Consider the following 9,321-nt stretch of genomic DNA (forward strand, 5'->3'; position numbering starts at 1 on the left):
TGAAGGCCTTAGGAGTGGACCTCAACAAGTGGGAAACCCTGGCCTCTGAGCGGCCCGCTTGGAGGCAGGTCTGTGCAGCATGGCCTTTCCCAGTTTGAAGAGACACTTGGCCAACAGTCTGAGGCAAAGAGGCAAAGAAGGAAGGCCCATAGCCAGGGAGACAGACCAGGGACGGACTGCACTTGCTCCCAGTGTGGAAGGGATTGTCACTCCCGAATTGGCCTTTTCAGCCACACTAGATGCTGTTCCAGAACCACCTTTCAGAGCGCGATACCATAGTCTTTCGAGACTGAAGGTTGCCAACACAAGCATGGCAAGAAATCAGCAGACGTCCCACATGAAATGCACCCAGTATCTGGCTCTCAGAAGAACTGTCTATTTCTGAACATAGAGATTCATTTAGCCAGGATGGCTCACAGCTACTTCTAAGACCTCTCCTCCCTCCATGAATTGATCTTAGCTCTAATCTTCTTTAAAGTCATCTAAACCAGTGGCCCTCACCATGAGTCAAGGCAGAGAATCCCATAAATTCAGTATGTGCACTATGGAAGTCTTCTTTCCATCCATCCTGAATTTCCTGCGAATCGGGTACCACCATGTCAGAAAGCTTGGTAATCCAGCAACCTCAGAAGAGTTTATAGTTCTTTTTTTCAAGATTTTCATAACTTGTTTATGTGATCTGCTAATTTTGATGATAACATGGGATCGTTGTGGGTTTTTTTGTGATTTAAAAAAACTCCCACATTCATTAACTAGAAAGTTTATGTCAGGTTCCAGGGCTGACTATAAACCCCTGAATTTACATTTAATGTCACCAAAGCAGCAATAAGACAGTGCAGCAATAAAATTGGTGGCCTCTGAAATAAGGAGTAGAGGGAGTAGAGAGAGGGAGTAACTCCATCTGGGGGTTTTCACGGTGACCTTGTCATGTCCAATTGTGCTCTGTAACATCTTGCTCCTTTCAACATTAGGTAATTGGGGCCACTTTAAGCTTTCTTGTTAAATAACACGTCTTTCTTTTTTAATTTCTAGGTGGGTGGGGGTGTGCTTGGGTCTACCCCGTGGCTCAGGCCAACTCAGGACCCTATCACAGTGGGATAAATATATCTGACGTTACAGATGGAAGTAATTGGCTGCCTGATACTAGCCTTTATAAGCTGGAGCCAGAAAAACGAAGTTGCCCTTTAAAAGAGGCAAATTCAATTGACGTATTAATTCAAGTGACTGGAAAATTGATGTTGAATTTACACCTCTGTCAAAGTTTGTTTGCTCCAACTCCAGAATTTTGGGATGTGTCAAGTGTTGTTGGCATCTGTTCATTTCAAATGCTGGTACATTGCTAGGGAGGTGGGGGGGGTGCAAACCACACTGGGTCACATGCACGGGGGAGGGGTGATGTGCATAGGACGGTCACGTACTAAAACTGTAGTTTGTAGGAATAATACCATCATGTTATATACCATTCAAAATTATTTACAGCAGAATGCAGTGAAATAAACCGAAGTGAAATATCTCAATTCTATCAAATGTTATGGCCAGAAAACCAGAAAACAAAAATGCACCTACCTTATATAACTAAAAAGTTCATTTCCTTAATTCAAAACGGGTCAATGAGACTGAGTGCTCGAAGAGCTAATTAAATGATATTATGACAAAGCATAGAACCAACAAAATATTAGTAAGGTGATACCCGGTAGAGGGGGGGGGTGATACCATTAGTGACCAAAATTGCTAAAATCATGGTTTGTAGGAATAATACCATCATGTTTTTTAGCATCTGATATGTAATTTACGGTAGAATGCAATGAAACAAACCACTTTGAAATATCTCTGTTCTAACAAAAGGTATGGCCAAAAAACCAGCAGGGTGGGGCAATGGTACATCACCATGCCACCATCCGGGTTTTTGCCCTGCCCTCTGTATGGGAGGAGGTTCATCATGGGGGTGATGTCATAGCCTCCCACACCAGGTGACACAAACCCTAGTGACGCCACTGCTTGAAAACCCTGGCAGAGAGTGAATTCATAGATAACTAACCGTTGATCCTATGGGATCAATGAGGTTAGGTACAAGGGTTCCCTGGGAGGGGAGTAGTATCTTCCTTGCCTTCAGAAGACTCCAACAGAGACCCTTAGGATGCTAGCAGAATGCCGCAGAAACTGCCAAAATATCTCTGAATGCTGCAAAGACCTTCCAGAGGCTGCAGGAACCTTCAGAATGGCACCCACAACCAGCACAGATCACTTTAAAATGACCAGCGGAAGCTTTTGCCAACCATTTTAAAGGGGTCCATGCTTGTCACAGGCTCTTTTCTGAAGGTTCCTGCAGCCTTTGAAAGGTCTGTATAGTGGATAACAAGAAGAGGTACTGATCATCAGAGGTAGACAGCAATTCTACACCTCGCGATAAGTTAATTCACAGATAGCAAATTCACATATAAAGATAACTGACTGTATTCACATACCCATCTGGACACATGATTTCAAAAGAAACAGATGCATTGTGCCCTCGGTTCATAGTCATCCTGTTGTGTTCACTCAGCACCCTGGTTATCTGCTGCTTGACGTGAAAAGATTAAGCAATTCCACACCTTATTGGCACTGCACACAGAATTCCTGGATAATTCATTCTAAGGACTGTTGTGTACTGCCTCAAAAAAGCAAGCCTAGAAGGACTCAGGATCTAATGGCCCTGAGAGAGAACTAGAGCAGTGGTTCTCACACATACAGCATCGGGACCCACTTTTTAGTATGAGAATCTATCAGGACCCACCGGAAGTGATGTCATGACCAGAAGTGACATCATCAAGCAGGAAGAGTTTTAACAGTCCTAGGCTACAATCCTACCCACACTTACCCAAGAGTAGGTCCTATTTACTATCATTGTTAAAAGTATATACATAGTAGCTTGTTAAAAGTATTATATTTGTATTGGCAACCTTCAGTCTCGAAAGACTATGGTATCGCGCTCTGAAAGGTGGTTCTGGCACAGCGTCTAGTGTGGCTGAAAAGGCCAATCCGGGAGTGACAATCCCTTCCACACCGGGAGCAAGTGCAGTCTGTCCCTGGTCTGTCTCCCTGGCTATGGGCCTTCCTTCTTTGCCTCTTAGCCTCAGACTGTTGGCAAAGTGTCTCTTCAAACTGGGAAAGGCCATGCTGCACAGACCTGCCTCCAAGCGGGCCGCTCAGAGGCCAGGGTTTCCCACTTGTTGAGGTCCATCCCTAAGGCCTTCAGATCCCTCTTGCAGATGTCCTTGTATCGCAGCTGTGGTCTACCTGTAGGGCGCTTTCCTTGCACGAGTTCTCCATAGAGGAGATCCTTTGGGATCCGGCCATCATCCATTCTCACGACATGACCAAGCCAACGCAGGCGTCTCTGTTTCAGCAGTGAATACATGCTAGGCATTCCAGCACGTTCCAGGACTGTGTTGTTTGGAACTTTGTCCTGCCAGGTGATGCCGAGGATGCGTCGGAGGCAGCGCATGTGGAAAGCGCTCAGTTTCCTCTCCTGTTGTGGGCGAAGAGTCCATGACTCGCTGCAGTACAGAAGTGTACTCAGGACGCAAGCTCTGTAGACCTGGATCTTGGTATGTTCCGTCAGCTTCTTGTTGGACCAGACTCTCTTTGTGAGTCTGGAAAACGTGGTAGCTGCTTTACCGATGCTGCTGTACTTGTTAAAAGTACAGGTCTGTAATAGTTCCCCAAATGCGGTCACATACCGTAGTAGCATCACTTTTAATATATTAAAAATAAAATATTGAAATGAATGGGGACCCACCTGAAATAGGCTTGCGACCCACCTAGTGGGTCCTGACCCACAGTTTGAGAAACTCTGAACTAGAGGAACAATGTCAGTTTTGCAGCAGCAGAAGCCTGTTTGAGTGGTTGGGCCTATATAATCTCCTCTGGTACCTAAATATTCTTAAGCCCAGATGCATTAGAAACTAGAGACAGTCCACAGATGTGTTTATTTCGCTCACCAATATTAAATTGTAGGCACTGGGTTTTTGCAGTTAGGTGTTAGCAATAGCAAGTTATTACAAGACAATTAGTGTGTGCTGCTGAGCTCCCCTATCCCACAAGACACCTGTGCACAGTATGAACAGACACTGTCCAGCACAGAGTGGCCAGAAGAAGCTATTCTACGTTGCGTAATATCTAGGAGATTCATGCAATGAATTCATGCAATGATTCTTACTATGAGAATAAGGCACAATCCAGAGGTGCCCTTGGCCCGATGCAAGTTCCTTAAGCTGGTCCAATGTTGTCACAAAAGTGCCATAAAGCATTTTCGTGCCAACATGGGGAGACAGGCACGTGCGCTGGCCTCCCCGCACTGACATGGGCCCCGGGGATGGTGAGTTTGTGTTGGCTGAGCTTGGCCAGTGCAGGGGTCTGGGGGGGGGGGGTGTGGGGAGGGCGGGGAGGAGTCGGGAGGGAGATGTTTCAGGGCAGGGGAGGGTGAGCAGTGAGCATTCCCAGGGTGCACGGGGAGTGGGAGGCTGGCACTTATGCCGGATCCTAGCCCCATGCCTGGATGGCCTGGGGCAGTCCTGTGCTGCTCAGATTTGCACCACCTCTTTAGGTGGTGCAGATCCAAATAGCCCCATTGAGGCTGCTATGGCTCTCCCCAGGGTAAGGAGAAAAGCCTCCCCTTGCCTTGGGCTGACCCACGAACAGCCCGAAACTTGCGCTGGATACAGCGCAAGCCCATTGGCCTGCCTGTTCCAGAGGAAGTTAGGATTGGGCTGCCCAGGTGTTATCGGCATACTTATTGTCCCCTCTGTGAAAAGTTGGAAGCCACACACCTTGCCTTTGAATTATGATGAAATGATATGTGCCACTGATTACCCAGAAGGGAAGTCCCATCCACAAGCTCTCCGTGTCTTTAGTAAAGAGTTCCTTCAACAACAGTCCCACGATGCAGAAAACCCGGCTGGTGCAGACCCAAGTAAGCAGCCGTGCAACCACCCCATGTCAGATTGCTTGTCAAGAACGCAGGCCGGGCAGGCACACTCACATATGGTTTCATAATATCCTTTGGATTTTCAAACACCAACTGGAATTTTGGAATGATTTAGTTTACAGTTCCCTTAAGTAACATTATCTTGTTAAAGACATTAACCCCGGCCCTTTACTGTTATATATTTGCTTTGTTTTCATCCTAGGGAGCAACCTGTAGGAGAGACACTCAACAGGAAAAAGGAGTTCAAAGGTCATGAAAACATTGATTTTCAAGATGGCTGAACGGCTGTCTTGGGAACACACGCAATTATGAAAAACAGACATCTCTGTTTAACCTTCCGTTTTTATTATTACGTGCACTTTAACAGCTAATAATTGGTGTGTGGTTATAAAGGTTGCACGGTTGTTTCCATCATCTGCTTCATGTATTTAAAAAAAAAAAAGAAAACCAAAAGCTTCTATGCCGTTTCACTTTGAATCAATCCAAAGCAGTTCACTATAGATAATATTAAAACCCAGGACAATAAATCAGGCTATGCAACAATGGTAAGAAAAAAATATTATGGAGTTGACAAAAACACAGCAGAGCAAAGCACAAACCATTTGCAACATAAACCAAGGATACAGGGAGAACTAGCCTATGGATGATGGGAACATATTAAATTGTAACAACTGAAGCACCCAGCACACCTCTTCCAATAATTCAACAGTATATTGTGAACAGCTCACTAGAAAACCCAAGCACATGAAACCTCAAATGGTGAAAACAAGCAAGCAAGCACAGTTTATTTATGAATTAGTTTTTAGTCCATGTGGGGCTAGTGCTTGTGGGGGGCATAGTTTAAAACAGAGAATTGACATTACAATTAGACTGCCCGATTATTTTTCAGAACTCCAGGTAGAGCACAAATTCTACCTTTCTAAGGATTCAGCCATTCATCTAGTGCAGTGGTTCTCAAACGTTTAGCACTGGGACCCACTTTTTAGGATGAGAATCTGTCAGGACCCATAGGAAGTGATATCATGACCTGAAGTGATGTCATCAAGCAGGAAAATTTTTAACAATCCTAGGCTGCAATCTTACCTAGGATTAATCTCATTTACTATCCTTGGTAGAAGCATATACATAGGAGCTCGTTAAAAGTACAGAGCTGTACATTTCCCCAGATGCAGTCACATGCCATGATAGCATCAAGTCTAATATATTAAAAATAAAATATTCAAATGAATGGGGACTCACCTGAAATTGGCTTGTGTCCCACCTAGTGGGTCCCAATCCACAGTTTGAGAAACACTGGTCTAGTGAATGCATTGCCTGGAATGTGAGTTTTTGCCTCTTTGAGCGTCACAGAAATAGGTTTCTTGTAGCTATACCAACTCAGCTTCAACCTTTGCAATGGAAGAGAACATCTTCCACAGAAATCTTCCGGGGAATGGTGTCACTTGTCCTCACCAAATGTTAACCCCAGAACTTGGTCCAAAACCAAAGCTCAAACAAAGAAAGTGTTGGGTTAATTGGGCCAAAGACCACTGTGGAGTAGCACCAGCATGCTAAAAACATTGCCATAAGGTCAACTTACTCAGTAATGCTTGCATTGACGGGCAGTGTCAGTGGGAGAGTTCACAGGTGAGGCTTTTTTTGTCCTTCCTGCAGATGTTCAGCACTGAACCTAGAACCTTCTGCATGCAACACAGGTGGTTGACTACTGAGCCACAGCTCCTCCCCATTATCATATGCTTCAAGCCTAGACCAGAGATAAACCTGCTTAATGAAAACATTTCTGTTCTATCCAGAATTCATTAAAGAATCCCACCCATTTGGAAGAAATGGAAGGCTCTGTGTTCCAGCCACTCAGTTGACCATAAGTCCAGCCATTAAGGAGAAATTACTTCAATGGTGAGTAATCACACCTGGGTATCTTTCTGCCCTTCACACAGCAGAAATCAGCTCCAGATTTGCCCTGTGTGTTACCAGCATCATCTGCACTTTTATCCAGGTAGCACACAGCAAGCATGGTCCAACATGGTGACCGCATAACAGTGAAGATCTTTGGGTGAAGATCTTCTCACATAATCAGTGAGAAGTGCTTTGGGTTTTCAAAGTCGCATTGTGAGAGTATCTACAGACAGGAAGCAACATTCTGACATTCTCTCAAGGGAAGAGCTTGGAATATGGATGGCATCAGGAACTTATAAGACTCTGCAAATCAACAGGTGGGCTGTTCAATGGGTTGGTGTCTTTACTTCCAGCCAGCCCAGAACAGAAAGTAGCTGTAGCCTGCACTCTATGGCTATCCACACGTTAAAACTGTATCTGTATACATCTGTGCACCAGAGTACAATCATTGTTAGCCCATACAGTGTGTGTCCCCGAGTTATGGACATCTGATTTACAGATGGCCACGTTGGTGCTTTTGGGCAGGCACAGTCCATCCATTGTGGTGCATTTGCACAGGTTTGAAAGCACTGGCCAACAAAAGCTGGTTGCTTCAACCGACATATGTTCCAACTCGGTGGCGTTGCTAGGGAGTGCGGGGGTTGTGGATCGCACTGGGTGACGAGCACAGGGGGTGACTCATGACTGGCCAAAATGTTTGAAATCTTGGTATTTTTTTGAATAATACCATCACATTATATTTGATGCATAATTTCATGCCGGATGCAATGAAACAAACTGTGTTGAAATATCTCGATATAAAAAGTTATAGCCAAAAAACTGGCCTATGTGGGGCGGTGGTGCATCACCACACCCACAGTCTGGGGAATTGCTATGCCCTCTGTAGGAGGGGAGGTCCATCATGGGGGGTGACACGCTTGCCTCCCATACCAGGTGATGCAATCCCTCGTGATGCCACAGCTGGACAAACCTCTGGAATGGAACCAGCATGCATTTTGGGTACTTCATGTACTTCAGTACAGTTACTCACATGTTCCGTTCAGGGCAGTCACCATCCTTGTATAGTGCACATGGGTGATTCATCTCTGAGAGCAAACCCTGTTCTGCATCCCATCTTCAGCCAAAGTGTGTTGGGGGCTGGGGGACATGGGATGGAGCTTTCTCAGTAGCAGCATCCAGGCTGTGGAATCCCCTCCTTCAGAAGGCATGACTGGCCCAGTTGTTACCAGCCTTTAGACAGGCTACCCTGCACATGCCCAATCACATCTGATCTCGGAAGCTAAGCAGGGTCAGGCCTGGTTAGTACTTGAATGGGAGACCACTTGGGAACACCAGATGCTGTAGGCTTATACCATAGTCTTTCGAGACTGAAGCTTGCCAACCATTTAGACAGGCTGCAAAAACATTTGTTTCACTTAACTGTCTGTTGATTCACTTAACTGTCTGTTGAACTGTCTGTTGTGGCTTTTAGTTCTGCCTTGTTCCATGTTCTAAACTTCCATTTAAGTCTTATTGTTGCCTCTCAGATTTTGTTTTGATGTAATTATGAATAGTTTTTTTTTTTTTATGATATTATTTTACTACTGATTGTGAGCTGCCCTGATAGCCCTTTTGGTGGAATGGAAACTGCGGGATATGAATGTTTCAAACCAATAAAGGCAAGCACACCGCTATTAGAAGCAAGGGCTGGGAAAAAGAATTCTGAGAAAGTGCTTTTTGACACACACAAGAATGCAAAACTGCATTCTGGGTTTGGCCCTAGAGAAATATCAATTTCTTTGCAAACAGCCTCTCTCGTGTTGGTTTCCCTGCATGATCAATAAAAGCTAGGTCGTGGATTTTGATTTCCATTTTCCCCTTTGGTTGAGAGAGAGAGAGAGAGAGAGAGAGAGAGAGAGAGAGAATCTTGGTTCCTCCTTTTTAAAAATTTGATCAAGGTCCAATTTTGCTCAACAGGTGTTTGCTGTGTCTGAGGTTACGTTGTTGATATAACCCCTGCTCCATTTGGAAGAATGAAAAATATCGCTCCATTTTATTGTAAACAGACTTAGGTTCTATTAAACACAAAAAGGAAAGGTTACAAGATTAGTCATGTGCTCCTGCCTTCCTCCCTTCTGAGTGCATGGAAGCCAACAAAGAGATTTGCTCTGATGATGCAAGTGCGTGTGTGCATGCATGAGAGAGAGAGAGAGAGAGAGAGAGAGAGAGAGAGAGAGAGAGAGAGATATGACCTTGCTGGTGCTCAACGTGGTGGTAAAACCAGTACTTGAGCCTTAGACTTGAGCTCTCTCGTGCAAGCTGTGCCCGCATTGTGTGGGGTCCCTTGTGCTCTCCAAGAGGGCTGACTATCACTTTACAAACACAAGCCTGGAAGAGCATCCAGGTTTTTATCTGCTGTTCCTTGCCAACAATTTCCATTTTGAGACAGATAGATTTTTTCAGACTCCCCCCCCCCCCCT

The 9,321-nt window shown here is 45.0% G+C and overlaps 1 pseudogene; it reads left to right on the forward strand.

The window, feature by feature from the left end:
* Positions 1–8,090: 8,090 nt before the first annotated feature.
* Positions 8,091–8,209, forward strand: LOC136660945 (5S ribosomal RNA; annotated as a pseudogene).
* Positions 8,210–9,321: the final 1,112 nt, after the last annotated feature.

Source organism: Tiliqua scincoides, chromosome 9 (genome assembly GCF_035046505.1).
Source record: "Tiliqua scincoides isolate rTilSci1 chromosome 9, rTilSci1.hap2, whole genome shotgun sequence".
Classification (NCBI taxonomy): domain Eukaryota; kingdom Metazoa; phylum Chordata; class Lepidosauria; order Squamata; family Scincidae; genus Tiliqua; species Tiliqua scincoides.